At 45.1% G+C, this 24,672-nt stretch overlaps 1 protein-coding gene across 5 annotated transcripts in view; it reads left to right on the top strand.

Moving 5' to 3' along the window:
* The window catches only part of TIAM1 (TIAM Rac1 associated GEF 1), a 156,571-nt gene that overhangs the window by 5,086 nt on the left and 126,813 nt on the right, over positions 1–24,672 (top strand). For 4 of the 5 annotated variants that reach the window (XM_069871003.1, XM_069870987.1, XM_069870996.1 and 1 more), the window contains exon 2: positions 15,918–15,977. The exons of the other annotated variant lie outside the window; for it this stretch is intronic. The gene's annotated coding sequence lies outside the window, so the exon portion shown is untranslated. The remainder of the gene's footprint in view (positions 1–15,917; positions 15,978–24,672) is intronic. 5 annotated transcript variants of the gene reach the window in all.

Below are 24,672 nucleotides of genomic sequence, written 5' to 3'. Positions count from 1 at the left end.
GCCACTCATAAAACAATCCTATTTGGAGATATGTTTGGGAAGCAGCTGGAAGAGCACAAAACCTTGTGTTTGATGCTACAGTTGATAAAAGTTCCAAGGCAGCTGCATTTTCTCTGATTATTTCAGCTTGGTCCTTATCTTTACTTGCCCAAATGCTCCGTCAAGTAAGAGCAGATTTGTTTCTTGAGTGGAGGGGCAAAAGGAGGGCTGCTGCTTCGGTTCTGGGCAGCATTGGAGCTCTGCATGTTCAGTAGAAATGGGGAGGGCTTGCTGCCTGGTTTGGTGTGCTGGCCTTTCCCTGGGAGTCCAGCATCTATACCTTCTGCTATGGCTGTGCCACCTTATGGGCAGGAACGATCTTTGCAGGGATTACTGTGTCGCACACATGTATGTGAGGAATCTTCAGCCCAAAAGTACATAAGTTAGGTAGACCTTCATCTAAAAACATTGTAAAAGTAGGGGGCTGGGGATGCTGTATGTTGGCACAGAAGAAAAAATTGGTATCTTGTGCATTGCCTGGTTCGTGGTTGTTCCAGTGAAGAGCTGCAGCCCCTGCTGACCAGAGGCCTATGAAATGTGCCCAAGGCTGTGGTAGAGGTGTCTGCCCTGCTAGATGTTTGTCCATCATCCGTGGCTGAGGTTTTGGGTTCAGTTTTGGTGATCATTCTGCTGCTAGCATGGCTCCTAAAAATTAGTGCTGTAATATGTAAGTCTGGTGCTTTTAGGAATTCCATTGAGTTTGTGGTCTTTGCAGCATTTATGTCTCTCCTAAATTTGAACCTTTTTATTCCCAAAGTTAAAATGGAGGAAAAGAGTATGTTAATTTGGTTATAATGCCAGGCTGTGCTGGAAGTTACCAGTGAGGGACCCTTAAGTTTGACTAAGTCTTGGTAGGCGCTTTTCATTTGACTGTGAAGCCTAAGTGAGATTATTATATAAGCCTCTCTTCAACAGTTTAAAGCCTAATTAAATATTCTCTGCTCTCAGTTGTAAGGGAGATCTTATTTTAATTACACAGGATTTCTTCTGGCATGCAAAGTGCTCAGCTACGAAGAAGAGTATGGCAGTTTCCTAAGCTTGATCTGAATGCTTTCTTATAATCTCAGATGAGTTCGGCACAAAACTGACTGGAAGGTATGGCAGTAAAGTATAAATTACACAACCTTTTCCAGTTTGCATCATCCAAATGTGGTGTTTTTGAACATTAGCATGCAAGTTTCATTCTTCACTCTTCATGGAGAAAATGGAAAATAGTTTATAACCTGCTTCCCTCCTTCCTTTGTTCTCTCCTTACCATCTTTGCCCTGTTAACTTTCAAAAGACATTTCTTGAGCTGAAAGCTTAGAATTTGGATAGAAAACCTGTCATGGTCTTTTATAAAATACATAAGACTATCCATGTATGTAACAGGTTGATGTGAACCGGGTCTCCAGTAATTTTGAAAATGAGAAGATATCCTGAGTACAGCTCCTAAAAACCCAAATCCATCAGTTATTTTATGGGGTTTTGAGCATCTGGAATGACTGCCTAATTTTGCAGGAGGATTAGTGTGCAATTGAGGGCAAAGTGCTTTATTTCTGCCTGCCTCATTTACTCCCTTGTGTAAAAGACAAATAATGCCGATAGGAGAAAGTTGTACAAACAAATACTTACGATTCAGTAGTAGCATGCCCTGCATAAGGTACTGTTTAGAATTAGTTAATCCTGCCCTGGGGGCAGCAGAATGCCTTGTATAACCTTTTGAAATTTCTTTCAAGCCTGTGATCTAGGCTCCGTTGGCTCAAAACAACCAGGCATGTTTCATGTAGGAGTTCAGCTGAGTCTTGATGGGAGCCCTAACCGTGTTTCTGTATAGCATGGCATTTCATTTGGTTTCTCATGTTACCTCAGTTAGTCATCTCTCATCTTAATTTTTCTTCCTCTTTTGACTTGCAAACCAGATTCTGCTTGGTGGATGGTGTGTATCATTACAAGAATTTGCCCTAGCAACCAGATAGATTTCCAAAAATAGCTTATCCCAATCATTGCAGAGCATCTCTGAACCTCAGGATGCTGTACTGCTGTCTCTGAGCAGTTAACGGCTGTCGTTTTGTTTCCAATGGTTGGGCAAAAATAAACTGTGCTGTTGAGTGGTCTTGACTTTGTGCACAGGGTAATGCTATTTGAGACACGAGAGAAATTCCTGCAATGTTTACATGCTGAAGAAAATGCCTTTGAAGCCAAAGTATTTCTTCTGTGTATCCATGTGTATGATTTTGTTTACAGCTTGTTATCTGAACAGTCATCTGCTCAGTGAGCACCTATCTTGAAAGACTTGTAGTGCCTGGGTTGGTCATGCCAAGTTTGAAGTTATCTATTTAAGTGGCTGCTCTTGGACTTTTTGCCTCTGCTACCTGGACCAGCTTGGCTGAGGAATGAGATGGCCACTTAACAAGATCTTTCCCTTCTGGGAATGTGGATATATTAGTCTCTGCTACTGTTTGTTTTTTGTGCTAGTCAACACAGGATTTTTTTAAGCCTCTTTTGGAGCGCAGCATTTTCTTTTCCCTGTCCTTCCAATCTAAGAAAATGCCAGTATTTGGGATATCATTGCCATTTCCATAGCACTGCAGGAGCCCAAGAACTTCCAGAGATGGGTTCAGCTGCTGATCATCTTCTGCTGTGGCAATATGTTTTGAAATGATTATTGCTTTTGGAGGGCGTTCTACAGTCTGGCATGTTGTTATATTCCCCTTTGCTGATTATCAGCTTCAGTTCTCCTCCAAATCCTTCCCTCAAGCCATCTCCTTTTTTGCTATATTTAAGACTATCCCTTACAGCTCATATATTTTTAAAACCTTTTTTTTCCTCTTAATGCAGACACAAAATGAGGAATTTTAAATTACTTGACACCCTCCTGTGTTTTATGCATAACTTTTAATTGCAGTTGCATAGAAAATGTGAATGCTGTCCTATAAAACTTGAAGATTTCAGAAATGTTCTCATTATTTTGGGGTTTAAAATTGAATTTGAATCAGAGAAGGGAGTAAAGAAGCCACTCTGAGTTTGAATAGTGAGCATTGCCTTGGCAGTGATCAGGGGACTTGACTGGGAAGTGGGAGCCTGGGTTCAGTTTCCTTTCTTCTTCCCAAGACATGTCTGATCTGCTCAGGTGAATGGCCACAGCATGGATGGGTCTCCTGGGATTTCGCTTCTCCTTTGCAAACAGAATTTTATCCTTCAACTGGAAGACTTTTTTATTAAAAATTTTGGTTGTAGCTTTTTTTTTTTTCCTGTATTGCTTTTGACAGTCACGTCCTTTTGATGCTGGCTGGTTTGCCAGGAGAGGTGGAGGGGCGTTGCACCTTGAACCTGCAGGTATGTCTCTGTCTGTGAACTAAAGAAGCTGAATTGATTTGAGTTTGATGGTAGAACCCATTGCAATGTGCATTTCAGAGGGGGCGGGGGAAGCAATCGCAAAATACGCTGTGCTGAAATTCCAAGTGTGAAGCTTTTCATGCAGTCACAGAGTGTACTGATCAGTTTTGCCCTGCACTGTCTCTGGGGATCAGTGGCATTTTGGAGAGTTGGTTTCTATTGCTTGGGCTTGCTTGTGCACTAAAGAAAATAGCCCACAAAGTAATTTGGCTGTTTAAAGTGCTTTGGCCCTCATCTTGAATGAGAACAACAGGTGTGTTCAATGAAAATATAAAATAAAGGCAAGATGTGCTAGATATCAGCTTCTAAACCCATTTTTGATCACACCATATGCTTTTTTTTATAGTAGGCTTTGCTGAAGAGTCAGCTGGATGCTTTGCTGGGAGGCCTGTTTGGCTGGGTCTGATATGAATTGAGAACATGGATTTCATGGTGCAAAAGAATGTCTATGAGAAATGACATTATGGGTTTGGACCAAAGCCAGGTGACGTGCATGGAAAATTCTTAAAGTTGTGTTGGTGGGCTCTCTGTTGTGTCCAAAAGGGATTAGCTTTTACGTTTACCACTGTAAGTAGCTTTTAGATGATACAAAGAATGATGAGTTTATGCTCATTTTTCTTCAGTGTGATAGGTCTGGGTCGGAAGAGCATCTGTTGTTAGGAACTGAGGGAGGGAGACAAATGTGCAGTACCGGAGGGCTTTGATTCTGATTTGATCAAGCTGTACCATGCAAGCTTTTCTTACTCCACTCTAAAATTCAAGTGTTCCTTTAATACCATGTGCTTATTTATTGATCTGTATTCCTGTAATACAGCTGTGACTGGTTAAAAAATAAAACAGACCAAAACCCAGAAGTGAATTAAAACAGTGGCTCATAATGCTGTTTGGATGTGTGATGACATGCAAGATATAGGTCCTTGCGGGGCAGAAGTTACATAAGACTCCTAGTATAGAAGGTGGAGGACTGCTCAGAGTAAAGTGAGGTGCTGGGAATTGATTTGCTTGTATGCACGTGGGAGAGAAGAGACAATCAGATATAATATTTAGGCTGAATTACACAGAAAGGTTTTTTTTTTCATGATTGGCATTTTCTAGAGTGTTCTGTATTCTTGCCATATGTGTTTAGTTTCCAAAAGTTTATATACAATATCTGCTTTTCGTTCCAAACAATATAACACTTATTACTAGTTTCATGAGTGGTTGTTTCAAGGGGGAAAAGTCTGCACTAAGCTGCCTGTAACTTTGAGTTCTTCTCTGGCACCACACCATACGCAGTATGTACCATCTGCGTCAAAGAGGATGATTAAGAAAAAAAGTCTATCTGCCAAGTCACTGTGTAGTTGTCATAAAGTCAATCACAGTCATGAAAATCTTTTTGAGGAGTATTCCTGAGGCTTCACTGTTGTTTGGATGGCTTTTAACCCTTAACCCTTCCACACACTTGTAGCAAGATATTAATGCTCATGTTTTCAAAGTGATGATGTGCACTTTCCTGCTCTACAAGTTGTTATGGTGACAGGCAGCCCTAGGATTGCTCTGGCGACCTGTCCCTCCCTGCCTTTCCTGGAAAGACTCTGTGCTCTGCAACTCAACAGCCAGCGCTTGAGATAGAATTCAACCCTGGGAACAATCTACAGAGACAGGACTGGATTGTCCCTAGGGGAGTCCTGTGAAGCTGCAACGTCTTCTCCCTTAGCACTATGCGGATAGGTCCTGGGTGAGAAAGGGCAGAGAGGGCAGCAGTGCCCAGACTGCTTGTCTGCAGAAATGGAGGCAAGGAAAAGAGGGTGAATGTACCTGAAGAGGGTTCTAGTACCTGAAGGGGCTGCAGGAAAGCTGGGGAGGGTCTGTTCACAAAGGCTTGTAACAATAGGATGAGGGGCAATGGGTATAAACTGGAGAGGGGCAGATTTAGAATAGACAGAAGGAGGAATTTCTTCACCACGAGGCTGGTGAGGCACTGGCACAGGTTGCCCAGGGAAGCTGTGGCTGCCCCATTCCTGGAGGTGTCCAAGGCCAGGTTGGATGGGGCTTTGGGCAGCCTGGTCTGGTGGGAGGTGTCCCTGCCCATGGCAGGGAGTTGGAACTGGATGATCTTTAAAGTCCCTTCCAACCCAAACCATTCTATGATTCTTTGAATGTATGTGTATATCATAGATCATAGAATCATAGAATAACCAGGTTGGAAGAGACCCATTGGATCATCAAGTCCAACCATTCCTGTTATTCCCCTTAGCACCTCGTCTACCCGTGCCTTAAACACCTCCAGGGAAGGTGAATCAACCACCTCCCTGGGCAGCCTGTTCCAGTGTCCAATGACCCTTTCTGTGAAATTTTTTTTCCTAATGTCCAGCCTAAACCTCCCCTGGTGGAGCTTGAGGCCATTCCCTCTTGTCCTGTCCCCCGTCACTTGGGAGAAGAGGCCAGCTCCCTCCTCTCCACAACCTCCTTTCAGGTAGTTGTAGAGAGCAATGAGGTCACCCCTCAGCCTCCTCTTCTCCAGGCTAAACAACCCCAGCTCTCTCAGCCGTTCCTCATAAGGCCTGTTCTCCAGCCCCTTCACCAGCCTCGTTGCTCTTCTCTGGACTCGTTCCAGAGCCTCAACATCCTTCTTGTGGTGAGGGGCCCAGAACTGAACACAGGATTCAAGGAGCGGACTCACCAGTGCCGAGTACAGAGGGAGAATAACCTCCCTGGACCTGCTGGTCACGCCGTTTCTGATACAAGCCAAGATGCCATTGGCCTTCTTGGCCACCTGGGCACACTGCTGGCTCATGGCTGTCAACCAACACCCCCAGGTCTTTCTCCTGAAAAGCCTGAGAGGTGCTGGATAAAGCTGGGGTATAAGGAGATGGAAACGGGCATCTATGGCACTGGAGAATTTGTAGGGTCCCTTCCCAGCCTCCTTCCCCAAGATGGGAAGAGTGCCAAAAGTGAAATGACAAGGAAGTGTTCTGGGGTACTGCAGAAGGAAACTTCTTGTTGAGAAATTACTCTGCTTGTGTGTTGTGCGCTTGCAGCCTTAAGAATGGGAGATAGAAAGACTGTATTAGACATAATTACAAATAAATAGAGGAACCACTGCAGTGCTGTAATGTTATTTTCCATGCCTATCCTATTTTTTTTTAATTACTTACACTTGATTGTTGCAATTGATTGCAATTGTGAGAGCCAATTTTAGTGCATAAATTTTACAGTGGAAACCTGCCAAGTGTTTGTGTAATAGAGGATAACAACTGCACAGAATTTGGTACAGGGTATGTTTGTCTTCCTTTCTCTACCAAATGTTGGCTACTGTTTCACGGGCTGGCATATCTGTATATAGCTAGTTTGCTCAAAGAAGAAAATTCAACCCAACTCCCCTGTGAAAACAGAAGAGCAACTTAGAGAACTAGGATGAGTTTTAAGAACAAGCTAAATTTAGTGCTGATGATAAAGCGATCATTGTCTTAGTTTTAGGACAAATAGCAAACTCAATTGAGTCTACTTTTAAAATTTGCATGATACAACAGAGGGTAAATAAGATTGTTCCAGTCTTAAGAGAGAAATTCAATACATTTGGCTGGTTTAGTTAAGGACCAGCATATGGACATATACATCTGGGCCCTTAGAAAATGTCACGGCAGTTTTCCCATCAGCCTCATCCAATTTCTATGAAGTTCAATGTCAGGACTTGCAGGGAGAGGAGATTTAGTTGCCACCAGATACAAATCAAAGATATATTTCTGACTGAAATGTTTATTTGGGAATAAATTTTCTTTCCACGTACACATTTTCATATATTCTGGATTCAAGACAAAGTAGATTTGAGGCTGTTCTGTAGGGTGGTTTCTTCCAGGTGCATTAGTCCAAAGAGGAGAAGGAAGAAGTCTGAAGGGATAAAGAAGATGCGAAGAGTGCACATGGATTTGTGGTGTTTAAGGGGCAATTTCTATATGGATTGAACAAAAAATCCAGCACATGTAATAGATTAGTCTTGGTACTCAAATTTTAGGTGAGCTCACTTGTAAGATAAGATACCAAAACTGATTTGAACTCATGTCGTCTTTCTCCCACAGGTTTTTGGTATCTTCTCTCATTTGTTTGTTATATGGTTGTTCCAGTTGTGATTTGTCTTACATGCTTGTTTAAAAACAAGTTACATTTTCAAGCTCCGTTATACAAACATTTTTCTTGGTCGTCCTTCCAGAGTTATTCACAGATGTATGTTTTGGGAAAGTCAGGGCCAACAATGATGACAGGTGGAGGATCCACCTTCTTGAAACAGCAGCTTGCTCTTTTGTGTTAATTTTGGGCATTTTTAGTTCAGTTCTGTGCCATGTGGGTTTTACTTAAGGAGATGGCTTGTGACTGCAAAGTGTCTTTAAAAAAGACAGAACAGTTTAAATATGTTCTGAAGAATTAATTAAAATGCCTTTCAAATGAAAGAGAATTAGAGGTTGGGTTGTTTTTTCTTCCAAATAAATCTCCAGCCTTGTGAAACATTTTTCAACAGTTACAAAAGGAACTTCAGTACATTTTTCTAAAATGAGGAATGAGCCAACTGCATCTGCTAGGTGTGGGAGTGACATTTCGAAATCCCACTGACGGTTGCATTATCAAACCAAACATCATCTTCCTCTTTCTGGTGCTAACTGAAGAGCTCCCCACTTTCTAGGGGTGAAATTGCCCCTTTGGAAAATGTGGGTGGAAAGCACAACCATCTTTGGGCCTAAAACTGGACACGGACTCCAATACTCTACCAGGAAAGAGAACTTCAGAGCTCCTTGTCCTTACGCAGTTTCAGCTAGTGCCAAGAGAGGTTCCTGAATTTAGTTTGCCAGCTCTGTTTGGTAATGACACCTCTGTCTTCCTGGTGCCGAAGAGGCAGCTGTGGTACTAGGTACTGCTGTGATGCTGGTGGACCTGGTAGCTGCAGCTGATCCTGATTCTGTGGCTCTGTGCCGTGATGAAGCTGAAGGGCTGAGCTTCCAGCCCATGTGTCTGTCTCCAGTAAACTTTTCTTACCTATCAGTGAGGACTGAATGAAGGGGAAAGTATGAAATATTTTCTGAGATGTAAGGTCTTTTACTGTTGGTTTGTACTTACAATTTTATTTTCCAGGTGATAGAATAATAGTAGTAAATTTATATTGTAATGGCAGAGGCTGCCCAGGGAAGTGGTGGAGTCACCATCCCTGGAGGTATTTAAAAGACGGGTGGATAAGGTGCTCAGGGACATGGTTTAGTGGTTGATAGGAATGGTTGGACTCGATGATCCTGGAGGTCTTTTCTAACCTAGTGATTCTGTGACATTCCTCAGTCTTAAGCTTAGTCACATTTGTCTACAGGTTTCATTGGTAGGTTACTAGGTGCGTTGCAAATGAAGACCTTTGATGTTATATTGGCTGTAATGGAAAGGAATTGTAATTTTGGGGTTTTTTTTGAGAATTGAAATGTCATAGCAAAGGTCATGCTGTGATGCTGCAGTAGAGCTGGGAGAAGACCTCTGCTGTTTGCTGTCAAGTGAGCAGTTCTGTTTCCACTTGTAGTCTTTATTATTTTGCTTGCAAAAAGATGACAGAACTGTAGAATTGTGTAGGTTAGAAGAGCCCTCTGGTCCCTCCTCTCTCTCAGAAAGCATTTACAAGCATTTTTTCGTGTGTGTGTATGTGTATAAACACTGATCTAATGGAGGAACATCATGCATATTGCTGCCTTGTTTGACGCTGTTGCACAACTTTCGAGAGGATTTATTTGCCACACTGCACAGGACTGAGCACATCCCTTTCAGACTAAATTCAGATCTCGCAGCCCTAGCAGGAAGAAAGCAATCAGATGAACTGGAAGAAGGTGATTTTGGAGAAACTGATGCAGAGAGGTAGCTTGAAGGAAGAGAAAGGCTGGATAGGCACAGACAAGGTAGTGTTGGCAAGGTAGCAAACAGTGTAATAGAAGTCCAGAGCCATGGACAGGACCAGGAGGCAAAAAGAGCAGTAATGAAAGAGAAGCAGTAATATCAGAGAAGCTTATTTGAAGGCAAAGCTGGAAATGCAAGCATAGAGGAGGTTGCCCTCTTTGATACCTGCATTCACAGAAACTTGAGGACAGAACAGTGGTGGTGGTCACCTGCACCTGTAGCTCTTTGGCGATCCTTGGCAATCTCCTTTGAGAGGGGGTCAGCCAGAGGTACCTGTGAAAGTGAGTTCATGGTGCTGTGAGCACAGATGAGCTTTTTGAGCTGACAGGCATTTCTGCATGGGCTGCTCTTGCTCTGGAGAATCACTTGCAGAACTGAAATGGAAGGTGAAGATCCCAATCCAGTCTGGTCTTCTGCATGACAACAATCATGGCATGTCACGGACTTTCTTCCTGAGGCCTGACGACGCTTCAGTTCAAGTGGCAGTGTATGTCTTAAGATGTTCAGCTTCTTTCTTCTGACCTTATTTGATGACAGTCTGCTCTGTCCCCGGGTGTTACTTCTGCACTGGAAACACGTGCTTAGCTTGGCATGCGCGGCGTGCCTGCGGTAACACCGGTGCTGGCCGGAGGAGACACCGTTTCAGTGTGGTAATAAGGCAGGGATCTGGCAAAAGGGTTTATAGCTGCTGCTGCTGTTGTGTTGGCTGCAGAACTGCCTGGAGGTCCTCTTGGAGCTGGGGCTATGCAGGCGTGTGGCTGCTGGAGGAATGACATCGGGAAGAGTGGTGGTTGGTGGGAGCCTCAAGGGCGGCAGGCAGCGTGGGGTGAAGCTGGCTGATGGGTGAAGCGGATGACAAAGAGGTGATGCCTTGGAGAGGTGTCGAATGGGGAACGTGGACATAACAGTGGCACGTGGCCGGCAGCCAGACAAGGGGAAAAGGACTGTATCCGCAGTCACTGGTGTCTGGATTCAGGTGTAAGCTGTGTTTTAAGTACAACCACTCAGCATACACCCAACGGCTGGGTTTCTCCCCCTCCACATCCCCTCCCCGAGACTTTTATGTTTCTAAACTTCATAATTTTTGAATACCACAGTGCAGTTAACTGCCCCGTGTGACTGAGGGGAGCAGGGGTGGGGAGAGGGCACGAGGATCAGTGCTGCTTGGAAGAAAAAACAAAGGCTGGGTTTGTGGGCTAGTGGGAATGTGCCAGATAGGAGAGGGAGAGGAAGACGATGAGAAACGGATGTTGGAAGTGGTGGGTCAAGGGTGAGGGGCTACAAAAGGCACGCCTTGGGGTCTGGCTGCAAAGGGAGAGTGTGACAGCACGGTTAAAGGAGTTTATGATGCTGCAAGGGTGGAGAGAAGATAAAGCTCAGCAGAATAGGCTAGGATTATTCCTAGGCACCTTGTAACCCTTTATTTTTCCCCTTCTAAATTTTCATAGGACAATGTCATTAGTGAAGCTCTGGCTTAATTTATGAACATAGCTCTTTGCAGGGTGGGATGCTTTGCTCGCAGGCAAGATGGGATGTTCCCCACAGGTGCTGAAGCCAAACCAGCAATTTGTCTTAGAGGCTGGTTGGGAAAAACACAGAAGAAACTGTTTGAGCAGTGTTGGTGGTGTTGTGGGAGCATGGCTGGGGCCAACTACAGCCCGCTCCCTGTTGCCCTTGGCTTGCTTTTCAGAAAAAAAAAAAATAACATTTCTTGAGCATTTGGGTGATTTGTGTTTGGTTTTATTTTTTTTAATGCTTTTTAATGCTCCAGGACTGAATTGCTGTTAAATGGGACGGTATTATCCCACCCCTTCTGTTTCTGAGCCCCATGTTCCTACTGCCTTGCTTGTGTCAGTCCCAGCACTCCCAGGCCACGTGGCTGAGAAATGACCTGGTTTCATCAGATGCGGTTTTGGGCAGCTTAATTTGACTGACACGTGGGTCCTTGAGTGGCATGCAGGAGCCAGTGGGAATGTGCAGCTCTGTCACGCTGTCCCTTTCATGGTCTTAGTTTGAACTAATAGCGAGAGTGTTCTGTGAGCAGCATCTCTTGCCCTTCCGTTTTATTATTACTGTCAATATTTAGTTAATGGGGTGATCAGTGCAGACAAAGCCACCTTGTGGATCCCATTTGTCTTAATCTTTCCTCTTAGGGTACGTTCTAGTTAGTGCTCCTTAGGTGGAGCTGCTGCAAGTTGAGTCAAAAGCATCTCTAAGTGCCACTGTTACGTTAATAGTTGTACATGAAGGGCAAGTTTCTCGAGAGCACTGTCTGCTCTGTGGGCTGTCCCTGGGTTGCAGCATCAGACCTGCTGAGAGCTGCGTATTTAGAAAGCCAGGCTGATGTTCTCATGGAGATAGAGCTGTCTTGATGGGAAATGCTGCGTGGCTGGGGTTTAGATTTGCTAATAGTGACTAAGCTATGAGTTGTCAAGAATGTGTTGGAGTTATGATATGAGTTAAAAATGGGATGAGGTAAGAGACAGGTCTTGGGCAAGAGCACCAAAGGGGATACCAAATGGAAAAAGAGAGGATATCCTTGGCAGGTGAATGGCGAAACAGCCTTAAAATAGGGTTTCAGTATTAGGTGTAGGAGATGATGATTCAAGAATGTATACTTATATCATGGAGGACAGGCCTGCAAGAAAAGTGTTTTGGAATAAATGAAACGTAAATTTTTTTTTAACGCAAGAGGTGGGTGTGTTGCTGAGACATGGAGGCAGCTTGGTGGTGGCTCAGTTTGCTGACAAAAAGCAGTGAGTTGGCATGAATAGTGCTGGGGCTGGGAAAGGCCATGGGCAGCTGGTAGTGCTCACAAGGTAGGAACGTTCATGCAGGCTGGGGGGATTAGAGCCAGAAAAGAACAGAATGGGATGATTTCCTCCTGCCAGCAGCGTGTTGTGCTGGTGCGGTTTTACACTACCATCCTACTCCCAAGTTTTAGGGTAAGTCACTGAAATATGGAAGGTGTTTTTTCCGTCTGTGCATGTGTCATTGTTTCTTTTTTTCCTCTCATTTTGTTCTTTTCCCATCTCTGCTCTTGGGAGCTCCCCTTCTGACTGCTCTGCTCTAGATGGACTTTTTGCCCTTTAGCTTGTTAAAGTCGTACTGCCGTCAGGCTGAAAGTGACTCTGATCCTTATGAATGTGACACAGGTTCCCTTTGCCCTGTGCCCCGCAGGAGGAGACTGAGCAGACCCTTTGATTGCACAAGTTGTCTTTTTGATAGCATCGCTTAGAGACAGGGCACTAGGGAGATGGCATAACTGGCTCTTTCCACTACACTTCAGAGAGGTGGCTATTAAAAGCTGAGCTGGGAAGCTTGACAGAGTAGTGCGAGCTACGTGACGGTTGGCTTTTTTCTTTCCAGATTTGCAGCAAGATAGGAGAAGCATTTGGATGTGACCTGTCTGTAGCCTGAGATAATTTCTGCACTGGCAAACACTGAAAGAGATAAAGCAATGGAGAGCTAAGAGCTAAATCTCTCCTGTACAAAAGCTAGGAGTGTATGTAGCAGGATTGTTGAATTGGAGGTATTTGTTTTCAAGTACAGTATGGTGATACCGTACTGTGGCAGCCGTTCTTAAATCAGGCAAAAGGGCTGAGGATTTACAGTAGTTGTTGGGGATGCTTGGGTTTCACTATGAGCTCCTAGAGCAGCGAAAGAGAAGAGAAGAGAAGAGAAGAGAAGAGAAGAGAAGAGAAGAGAAGAGAAGAGAAGAGAAGAGAAGAGAAGAGAAGAGAAGAGAAGAGAAGAGAAGAGAAGAGAAGAGAAGAGAAGAGAAGAGAAGAGAAGAGAAGAGAAGAGAAGAGAAGAGAAGAGAAGAGAAGAGAAGAGAAGAGAAGAGAAGAGAAGAGAAGAGAAGAGAAGAGAAGAGAAGAGAAGAGAAGAGAAGAGAAGAGAAGGCCTTTGCAGACAAGACAAAATGGATCCCTGAGAAGGCTGGAGATCCAATTGAGAAGAGTCCAGGTAGTCAAAATACAAAGGTAAGGATTTAGTGGGCTGGAAGAAGGATTTTGCCCAGGTACTCCCCGTGGGCTGCCAGTGTTTGGTGTGAGCGTGCCCGAGGAGCTGGTCTGCACTGAGCAGGTGGCGAATGAAACTCTCCAAAGCTGCTGCCAACCTGAGCGCTGGATCGAGGCCAGTGCAGCCTCTCCTCAGGGCTTTCCACACCCCTCTGGAAGCAGTGGGAAATGGGGGAAGTACCTGGCCCAGCCCTGGGTATCGAAGCAGATTTTAATCATAGCGGAGCGACAGTTCTGCCTGTCATTGGGATTCACGCCAGCGTGTTCTAAGACATCCAAGCTGATATCCTTTGTGCATACGTGAGAACGCAAATAAAATTTCCCAGAAAGGTTGCTGATCTACTGCTGGTCCTGCCTGAACACCCTATAGACACAGTCTCTCTCCTGCCAAGCTCTCATTGCTCCACAAGGTGTGTGTGAGTACCCTGGTTTTAGCTGAGTTTCTGCCTGTTTGCAGGGAAGTTTTTCTTTCTTGAAAACCTGGCTGTGCTGAGAGAAAGTGACAACTCACACAAGGTAAATGAGGCGTTTTGGTAGTTGACTGAATGACTTTGTCTTGGCCCAGTGACTGGCAGGAGCATCTCTTAGCCGATGGATCTGGGTTGAATATTTGAAGCTGCTGCCTAATGCCTGATGAGGGAAGGGTCCTGCTCCAGCCTCTCTGCTCCAGGCTCACTGCCTTTCCCCGTGGGCAGCTTGGGGACAAGCAGGCTACACTGGGAACCCTGCCTGCTTTATTTCTAGTTCAGCTAAGGGGATTGCTACCATTTCTTGCTTTTTGTTGTGGTGGTTGCTAATCCTGCAAGCAGGCTGACCATTCCATGGCTTCTTGGCTTTTATTTTTATTTACTTTTGGGTGCAAAATCCACTTCTTGTTTTTTTGTTTTGGTTTTTCCCTTCCCATCCCTGCCACTGCTGATGTGAATAAATGGGAAGATGCCTTATTTTACCTGCAGCATATTGCAGCCTAACTTTAACTAATATAGTGAAGGGAAATGCATTTATTTCTGTGAGTGCGTTGCTGGGAGAGGGGAGGTCTATCTGTACATCTGAAATGTGGATCTGGGCTCCAGATCTACTGCTGGGGTGACCTGGCATCCCTCCAGGGTGGCTGGTGGAGCTTGTGTGGTGTTTGGTGAATCCTTGCAAAGCAACCTTGGCTTAAGGAAATTTTCATCTTGGAGCTGTTGTGTGGGGCAATGCTGCAGGATTTGGGCTTTTTGCTGTCAGCAGCTCCCTCTTCTCTTATTCATCCGTGTTGCTTTTTGACTGTAGCTGATACATTGTCAACTAGCAAAAGATTGTTCACGTTGAATTATGGATGCATGAAACAGTGACGGGCGTTTAATTGGGTGTCTATTCAGAAAGCAGGTGCTTCCTCTCAGGGTTTAAGTTACCAGATTCATCAGGGTGTTTCAACTTCTTGCATTCTAAATTTCCTGATCCTAAAGAACAAAGTCATTTTCTCAGCTTCGGAAGCTGACATCTGCTTACCAGGGATTAAGTGTGTTCCTGTAGCAGCAGGCACAGATTTTCTTTGTGGAAGGGGATATATTGAATAGAGTATTAAACCCTGATAAGAGTTCCAGTACTGGGATGGAAATCGCTTTGCAGGTTTGGAGGGAGGCACGTTGGAGCTTGCTTATTTATTTGGCAGATGTCTGATGATGTTACATCATCTACAGCACTTGGAGCCTGTGAGGGTTTTTAAAGGGCTCAGTGTGTTGGGGAGGGTGGAATGGCAATGGGAAGCTCTCCTCTTCCCACTTTCTTGTTGTGGGAAAACAACCATTTTAAATAACGAGCCATCAGCAAACCTTCCCTCCCACGACCAGTGTTTTGAGGTGATGTGAAGACAGTTGGTCAGGAAGAAGGGCCATAGAAAATCTCAGTTGGATGGTGCTCAGAGAGTCGTCAATCAACCCACATTTCCAATCTCTGAACAGCGTGCAGTGATGATATACGCTGGGGATAAGTGACCTTTTACTACTTTAGTTGGACAGACGTTCTAGAGATTTACTTTTTAAATCCGTTCAGTTTTACTACTTTAAACCTATGTCAGTGCTTCCTGTCTACTGTTGTTTCGTGAGAGCCAGGTTAAACCAAATTTGGTGTAATTTTGCTGACAGCATGCAATCAGGAGCCAAGCTTTCTATAAAATTCAAGATCAATAGAAATGGTACAATTAGCTAAACCCAAGGCCAGTGAAAAGAGGGAAAGAGTTGCTTTTAAACAACAAAATGTTCCCTGCAGGACTGGCAGCCCTAGATACTGCAGCCCTGAGTGCCTGGAGCTGACTGACTGCAAACCAAAAGGAAACTGCTTAATTGGGTTTTGTGGCTCTGGAAAAAATATAAAGAACAACAAACAGTGAGAAGCAATTTGGATTTGAATTATTTCCCCCCCGGCATTAATAGGTCGAGGTGATGTTAGTAATAAAAATGTGGCCAGCTCTTTGGCTGCCATAGTTTTGCAGAGATCTTTTGCAGGTAATGAGGGTCATGCAGATTAACACCAGCTGTGTGCATCTGGCTTGATGTTTGAAGTTGACCTGTTAATCTTTCTCTTCCATTCCAGAAGCTACGTGGGACAACAAATGTTTCTCTACCTTCCTATGTACTTCTGTAACACCCTCATGTGAGTAATGACCGGAGTGGTTTTGGTAAAGATTTCTACTGTTGTATCTGTTTGCAGCTCCTGCCTACCCTCCTTCTGCTCTGCTTACTTGTCCTTTCATTTCTCTGTTGTGGGGCAACGCTACATAGCCTGCAGAGGAGAATGAGTGGTCTCTTGGAAATAAAAATGTTAAGGCATTTTTTGAAATGCTCAGTGTAATACATAGTGAAACGTTTGTATGAAAAATCATGTCAGCAGCTGCATGTTTTATCAAAGAAAGTATAATCGGAAATGTTTATAGAAACATGACAGCACTAAATCTGGATAGTTGGTCACTAATCTTTGCAAAGACACAAAACTGATTAAATAAAACAATTCCCCTAAGGCATCCTTTAACTTGCAGTGTATGCATGACCCAGGCTTTTAAGGGCTTCTCTCCTGCCCTCATTCTTCTCCACACTTCCTCCATGTGGTCACTCCAAATTGCTGCCAGCTGGCCTATTTGTCATGTGTGTTTGTTGGTGCTGCTTCTAATTTTTGACCTTTCAGAGAGACAGACAAAATCTGTGGTTTATGCAAATCTTTGAATTTGCAGCCAGCCTAATAGTGGGAAGGAAAAGCACAGGGAGTTTAAACTGCAGAAGGGAACAGATTCTGTTCTTTTATGCCTCGCTGTTGACCGGAGACCTTAGTGTGCTTATAAATGAGCTGAAGTCTGAGGTTTTCTTACCTCCATGTTGCCTTCTACCCTTATTTCAGACATCAAGATAGTTTTTTTCTGATATGTGTTCAGTGTGACAAATATGATCAGTTATGTTTGTTGCAGGCTAAGTTTTTTTCAACTGTGTGGTTTTGTTGTGTGTTACCTTCACAGAGACAAAACCAGAATAAATCAATTGATTAAAAAAAAAGTCTGCATTGTAGAGAAAGAAGAAATGAAACTAGAAGACTGATATATCATCAAACTGAATTCCCCAGTATGGTAATATGTGGCAGAACAGTCAGTTAACTGAAAATGATAGTGAAATCGGGTGATATTTCCAGTTTCCCTAGAGTGAAAGCACATGACGTTTACAATGGATAATGAAATGTTATGGGTTTTATGTCTAATATGTTAATTCTGCCAGTGCAGTAATCCCGAGGTTCCAATCCAGTACCAGGCTGACATTTACGTTACGAAGAGATGCACAGACTTTTATTGAGGATGTACACTTACATCGCACCTTAAAAATATGACAAAAATGTGAAAGGTTTTGTCTTCATTTTCTCTTCCCTTCTGTCCCATCTCACCATACCAAGTATTGTTTAATGTCAAAAGGGCTGCTGTTTTGAAGGCTGTTGCACCTTTCACAGCAAACCCGAAAGTTAATTCCTTTTTTTGTGTGTGTTTCTTGAAAGGGGAATATCGTGTGTGGTGTTTTCATGCTTGTATACAGCTTGGGTTTTGTAAGGGCAAGAACAAGTCTTTGGCATTTCCAGCTTTTAGCATCCTCCCTGTCACACAGATGCATCACCAGGGTGGCTGTGAATGAGACCAAGGTACTGGTCCAGTAGATAAACTGTGTGTTACAGTATATAAACTGCACAGCCTTCACCCACTTAGTTGTAAGCTGGCCCCATTTCTTTGTTGTGCTTCACTGCCGAGTGATGGAAACATGGCTCTAAGCTGGAGATATCCTTTTAATCATGGCCATGTGTTCCTGCTCCCCTCTTTGCAGTGGCACAGGTGCCTTCATCGTGGCACAGTAAGCATGTTTCAGGGAACCAAAATGGTTATAAAATAAAAATGTGGCTTTTTGGTCAGTTGTGTTTTGTGAGGTGGGGTGCTAGAAGAGGGGTGGTGGGCTGGCTGGCTGTGGAAATATGTGGGCAGGATGTGAGAGCCTTGATGTGGAGTAGTTTAAGTCGGGCAAGAAGGGGCAGGCATGGGGGGCAGGATGTGCTATTGGACAGCAGTGCATATCCCTCCCCTCTTGGTGGGGAAGGGATGGCTCAGATGACATGTGAAATTACAGCCATAGCAGCACCTGAATACACTGATTTTGACTGAAAGCCCAGCCTGGAGTCACTATCTTTAATAAAATTGCATCAGAGATCTTGCTGTCCTCTACTTACTTCAAGCCCTCCTCTAGCTGACTTGAAGTTGTGCTGAGGCTATTGCACATCTTTATTTTAGTTAATGAAGTTTGGGTGTGATGAATCGTAGGTGGCTGTATCCACCCTATCACCTTTCACCTCTTTTGGCATGCTGGTTATCTCACAGAACCTCTGACTGCTCACCTACACCAGAGCACTAGTTGGCAGCAGTCTTCCCAGCTTTCGGTGCCTGTTGAAGTAAACACGTAGCAAAACCTAGAAGCATGATGATCAGCCTTAAGCAGGTACCAGAGCTCTGGTTAAAATTAAGGGAATTTTTCATGAGTCAGTCCTGTGGCTAAGTCTTTTGCTGAGGAGTGGTGGACAGTTTCTGAAGCTGCCTGAAAGGTTTTCCTGCACCTTGCTTAGTGAGAGCAAAAGGGAGAAGTGGAGATCATGGATAGCCTAGGGAGCACAGCTTCAATAGGATTTCCTCTTGTGCAGAGCCACTTTTTCCTTAGTTTGACAGCGATGATCCTCAGACTTTTCAACATAGAGACTTGGTTCCTACCACTGTGTGCCTTCTCTCTTTGCCAGTGCATTGGAACGTTTTATCCCAGTGCTGGGATTCTGCTGAAGACTGATTGAAACAGTATAAGGAAACATTTACAAAGCTTGGACCTCTCCACAATGTAGTTTAGACCAGTCATTCCCGATTCTCCTGGTACCGCCTGGAGGTCTCGGCACTGAGCTGCCATGGAGAGGGCTCCTGCTTGTAAGGGGCTGCTACTTGTTCTGCAGCACTTGCATCCTCTACTTGCAGCACCCAGCTTCTGACACTGGTGTCTCTGAGAGTGATTTAGTGCATCCTGCTTCTGAACTGTGCGTCTATATGCTGCCTGCAACGAATAATTTCTCAAGTGTTGTTGTTACTGCATAAATATGCAACCACTCCAAGGTCTGCCCCTCCTTTTCCCTGTTCTAGGCCATGGGCAGCTGTGGCTCTCCGCTTTTTCTCTCTACCCTTTCTCTCTGCCCTTCTGCATCATCAAACTGTGTCATTCTTGAGGCGGGGTGTCTTGGAACCTGCTTAGCTCTCACATGGCCTCAGGAAACCAAGTCATTAATGTCCTTCATTCCAAAACCTGGGGACAGATGGGCATCCTTGATTAATCCTTTCTTGCCAGCTATGGGGTTGTGCTTTTTTGCTGTGGATTTTAGAGCTTCTTCACTTGTGTCCTGCAAGATGTCCCAGGAGATACCTGCTTGAAGGACTAGCCAGAGTTCCATACTAAGGGTGGGATGGAGATTCAAGAAGAGGAGGCATCTCTGTGGTGAGGCTCTGGGTCAGTTTTGCTGCAGGATGGGAAGACTACGGGAGACCTGTGCTTTTTATTCTGCTTTTGCAGGGGTCTCTCCTGGAAAACTTTTATCCATGGTTGATGTAGAAGGCTCCCTTTTCTTGTGGCCAGCTGTGTCACTGAAGTGGGCAAGAAGATCGATGCTTACAACCTCTGTGCTGGCCTCCAGATAGCTTAGCTGTTTTTTGCAGAACCATGAAATGTGGAACGTGGTCATTTAAGCTTGAAGAGTCCCCTTATCTGCTGAGTGTGGCTACAGTGGAGGAAATGGGCCAAGTTATAAAAGTAATTTCTTCAAGTTACTGAGTGCAGCATTCTTGGCATACTTAAGCATACAATCTCTGATTACTACTTTTGTGCACTTAATGCAGCTGATGAAACAGAACTATTTTACTGCTCTGCAACATATTTCCATGTTCACCCTGCCATTGTCCTATTTATTGCTGCTTTAATACATACTCGCCACTATTCACTATGCAGTTATCCTACCGTGTATTAATCACAGGGATTTTTTGGGAGAGTGGTGGTGGAATAGAATCACAGAATCACAGAATAACCAGGTTGGAAGAGACCCACCGGATCACCGAGTCCAACCGTTCCTACCAAACACTAAACCATATCCCTCAGCACCTCGTCCACCCGTGCCTTAAACGCCTCCAGGGAAGGTGACTCAACCACCTCCCGGGGCAGCCTGTTCCAGTGCCCAATGACCCTTTCTGTAAAGAATTTTTTCCTAACGTCTAGCCTAAACCTCCCCTGGCGGAGCTTGAAGCCATTCCCTCTTGTCCTGTCCCCTGTCACTTGGGAGAAGAGGCCAGCACCCTCCTCTCTACAACGTCCTTTCAGGTAGTTGTAGAGAGCAATGAGGTCACCCCTCAGCCTCCTCTTCTCCAGGCTAAACAACCCCAGCTCTCTCAGCCGCTCCTCATAAGGCCTGTAATAGGGGCAGAAATAACTTTGGTCACACAGATTTATACAGAGAATGATCTTCCCTGACACACTGATACCTCCCAGAGCTTCTTATGGTTGGGACAGTGACAGCCGGCAGCATTGGAGTCTGCCTCCCAAATGTTGTGTTTAATCACAAATCAGGCTTTAACGTTCTAGTAACAGACAAATACTGAAAAGCCTCACAAGAAATAAAAGGAACAGGCAGGATTTTAAAACGGGGGGAAAAAAGTACAAATGAGGAAAATGAATCAACAGTTCTAGAGCAGTTATGATTTTTAGAGTATGAGACTTTTGGCTGTAAAAGAGACCAGTTTTCTACCCTTGAGCTTGCTTAAGCAGTTAATCTGTATATGAACTCTTAGTCTTAGGGATCGCTCAGAGAAATTACACATCTCTGAGCATTCAAAACACGTTTGTGCAAGTACAAAGGCAAAGTCAAGTGGCAGTGGCATTAGAACCTGCAGGCTCAGGTCAGACTTTAATGTGGGTCTTCCGAAGGTGAACATGTAACACCGTGAACATATACCGATGTCTGACAGTGTTGCCACCAGTTTGCAGATACTCCAAAGTGGGTTCAGTATCACAAACCTTATATTCTTTGCCTGCTTTGTCCGTAACAAGCTGTGACCTTCTTCCAAATAGGAGTTTGGAACAAGATTTTAAATATATTGGTATCAAAAGAAAGCCAGACTTGAGACTCCAAGTCAGAGAAGACGCTTCCAGTTGCTTTGTGCTTTCCTCCTGATGTTGCTCTGCACCTCCTTTCCTTGCCTGCTAACCATGAAATAGAGCCAACTTTTAATAGCCTTTCCTGGTCATGCTTCTCAGTTTCTTGTTTTCTTAATAAAGGGAGTTTGAGCAATTTCCTGTAACTTTGATGCTTTTCAAAGCCAAATGCACCAGTGGCATTTTCAGTACTATCCCACCTTGGCATGCCTCTAACACACTTTGCTTTTGGCTTCCAAGTAGATAGAGACGTGCTCTGCAGACTGCTAGGGACTCGCGGGAGGTTTCCATCCTGCTGCCACTTGTTTGTACTACAACAAACCTCTGTTGAAAGTCAGTGGCTTTCAGATTTGCTGGTGACACCGTTTTCATGAGTGCCTATGCCATTTCAGCACTCGCTATCATCCAGTCTAGCAGAGACTTGTTTGCTTAAGTGTGTTTTCACTCTATTGAACTGAAACAGGTTGGGGATGCTGTGACTGGCCCTAGAGCTGGGCTGGTAGGCATGTTAGGCAGCCAGTGTGGCTGGAGGAGGATCTAGCTGTCACTGTCATTAGCGTGGTTTGACTGGGTCAAGCCCTTCACGAGCTGTGAGGAAGCTTCAAGGCAGCGTAGCTGGGTGGACCCAACAATGATGAAAGGCTTGTCTCCTCTTGATATGGAGTTTTGCCCTCTCTGCCAGGCATGGTTGTGGGCATTTGATTGATGACTGTTTGGGAGGATGCCCCAGGGACTAGGATCAATGGGTCTCTTGGGTGAGAATCACAGAATCACAGAATAACCAGGTTGGAAGAGACCCACCGGATCATCGAGTCCAACCATTCCTATCAAACACTAAACCATGCCCCTTAGCACCTCGTCTACCCGTGCCTTAAACACCTCCAGGGAAGGTGACTCAACCACCTCCCTGGGCAGCCTGTTCCAGTGTCCAATGACCCTTTCTGTGAAGAATTTTTTCCTAATGTCCAGCCTAAATCTCCCTTGGCGGAGCTTGAGGCCATTCCCCCTTGTCCTGTCCCCTGTCACTTGGGAGAAGAGGCCAGCACCCTCCTCTCTACAACCTCCTTTCAGGTAGTTATAGAGAGCAATGAGGTCTCCCCTCAGCCTCCTCTTCTCCAGGCTAAACAACCCCAGCTCTCTCAGCCGCTCCTCGTAAGACTTGTTCTCCAGTCCCTTCACCAGCTTTGTTGCTCTTCTCTGGACTCGCTCCAGAGCCTCAACATCCTTCTTGTGGTGAGGGGCCCAGAACTGAACAACTGAACAACTGAACTGAGAAGGGACATATGAGGGTCTCTGCTCCTATCCCCTGCCCAAAACAGGGCCTGCTCTAGGACCCGACCAGGCTGCTCAGGGCTCTTTTCCAGGCAGGTCTTGAAAACCTCCAAGGAGGGAGGCTGCACAGTCTCTCTGGAAAATGTGATCCTACTTCACTTCTCATTTTGAGCGTCTTCATAGTGAAGATCTCTGTATATCCAGACAAAACTGTCAGTGATTAACTTCATGACCACTATAGCATGATGTACCCAAACTTGGCATGGGCACCACCAATATGGATGCCTGACAGGACCTGTAGATGGACATAAACTGTGCCTTGAAAGTAAAGACTTGTTTGTTTTGAGGAGCACAGCACTGGCAAACAAGTAGACAGTAATATAGTTATATGAGATGTTGTGTCCTAGCAGTGAATGAGAAAAAGCAGAAAAAATGGCATGCACTTTCTGATGAAATTCTGTCCATCCTTCAATAGAATAACTTGATGTGGGTTTTTTAAAGGGAAAAAGACTTATAAAGTAGCTAGAACAAGTTAATGAAAAAGCAGAAAAAGGGAAGACACTAAGAGATAAGCTATACAGCTGTATCTCCTTCAGTCTCTGTGAGAACTCAGGGGGATGGCAAGTCTGTTGGGCTAGCCATGTCTGCCAGCTGTTAATAATCGTGGATTGTCCTGTGAAAGTCAGTAGCCCTCTGGGCAGAACCTGAAGTCAAGATCTCTGCTCATGTCAGAGGACTTTGGGCCAGGGGGTGTCAGAGGGGTGCCAGAGGGGTGCCAGAGGACTTTGAGTGAGGGGTGTCAGGTCTGGGGCCCTTGGGAGAGAGAGTGTGATTCCCATGTTGAGCTCTGGTCTAGGGAGGTTGAAACCAAGTTGCAGATTCTTTTCACTGAGGTGACATTGAAGGGAATTTGTTTACTGTCTGGCTCTATAGATTTGGAAAAAAAGAGAAGTAAAATGGAGCTTGTTTTCTAAAATGAAGAACACGTGCAGTCAACCAGCATCTTTTATTTTTATGCAGTATGTCTAAAATAGAAGCAGGTCTGCCTTCTTTCTTAACATGCATCTGGTGGAAAGCCATGGCAACAGTTTATCGTATACTGTTTCTTTTTGTGAGGGTCTTGGAGTACTTCTTGGGGAGGACCAGCTAATGGGAACTTATGCCTTTATCCTGGATCTGCCCAGTGGTTTGGTCTGCAGTGTGGCTGGTAATGGGAAGGCAGCAGGAGGGCTTGCAGGCCAAGCTTTCTGGGCCAGTCTTATTCCTAAAGCCTGCTTTGGGCTGTGCGTGCAGGTGTGCAAAAGCATCCTCGATTTTGCTGCATGCGTTTGTCGGAAGTTTGGAAAAGCAGAGTGCATGCATCTGCCTCTATGACTCTTGGTTCTCCTGCCTGTCCTGTTGGAGGGGTTGATCCCTTCCCTGGCTTGACCATTCCCACCGCTAGGCAGTGAGCTGTTGAGGAGGTGGCATGGCTTTGGATGTGTCAATCACCACTGCACCATGAGGGTGGAGGTGGCAGTGATGTGAGGGGGTGTGTGCGGACGGCATTGATACTGCTGTAGTCTTCTCCTTCAATTAACTGTGGGTGGGAGGGAGCAAGGACACTTGTGGTGGCTCACTTGCTCTGGTGAAAGGTGAGAGTTGGATGTACTGGGAGGCACTGCCTGGACAGAAGAGTTACTAGAAGGGTGTTTTCTGTTGTGCCGGTGGAGTCAGCAGACATTTAGAGTCCGTGTTTGAAGCTGCATGCTCAGATTGCCACATCTGGAAAGGGGCAGTCGTTCGGGGTTGTTCCCTTTGGATCTGCTGGGCATGGAGAGAGTTCCTGCCTCCGACAGATGAGGAGCCCAAGGGACTCATTTGCATGTTCTTGTGGTCAGCCTTCCTCCACCCAACAGGCAGGTAAGTGCCGAAGGGAGTGGGCAGCATAGTTCCAGCTAGCAGTGCCCCTCTAGCTCTGGGGGAGGGATGACAGAGCTGTGGGCTGCAGTCTCTGTGGGCAGGGTGGGAGGAATGGATGGGGATGGTAGGGGTCTGTCTGTGGCCTGTCTAGCCTCTGTTGCTCGGCTTCGCCCATCTCTGTGCCTATAAAGAGGTTTCTCCATAAGCTGTGAGAAGATGCCTCCTTTGGGGAGAGCCAGGGGGCACTGAGCCATTGAACAAACTTTGGGCTTTGGCGTGTCATCTGTCACACTCCTCCCAAGAGTAAGGGAAGAGGCTGAGTCTTGGTCTTGTGCTGATGTAAGCTGGAATTTATCCCTAGGGTGAAGGGAGTTGTGCCTGTGCCAAGTAACGTGGCGTCCGCTGCTCTGTCAGCCCTGAATTCAGCC

The sequence above is a fragment of the Phaenicophaeus curvirostris genome, chromosome 1 (genome assembly GCF_032191515.1).
Source record: "Phaenicophaeus curvirostris isolate KB17595 chromosome 1, BPBGC_Pcur_1.0, whole genome shotgun sequence".
Lineage (NCBI taxonomy): Eukaryota > Metazoa > Chordata > Aves > Cuculiformes > Cuculidae > Phaenicophaeus > Phaenicophaeus curvirostris.
Note: the sequence above shows the minus strand (reverse complement) of the source record. Positions and strands in the feature narration are given on the sequence as shown.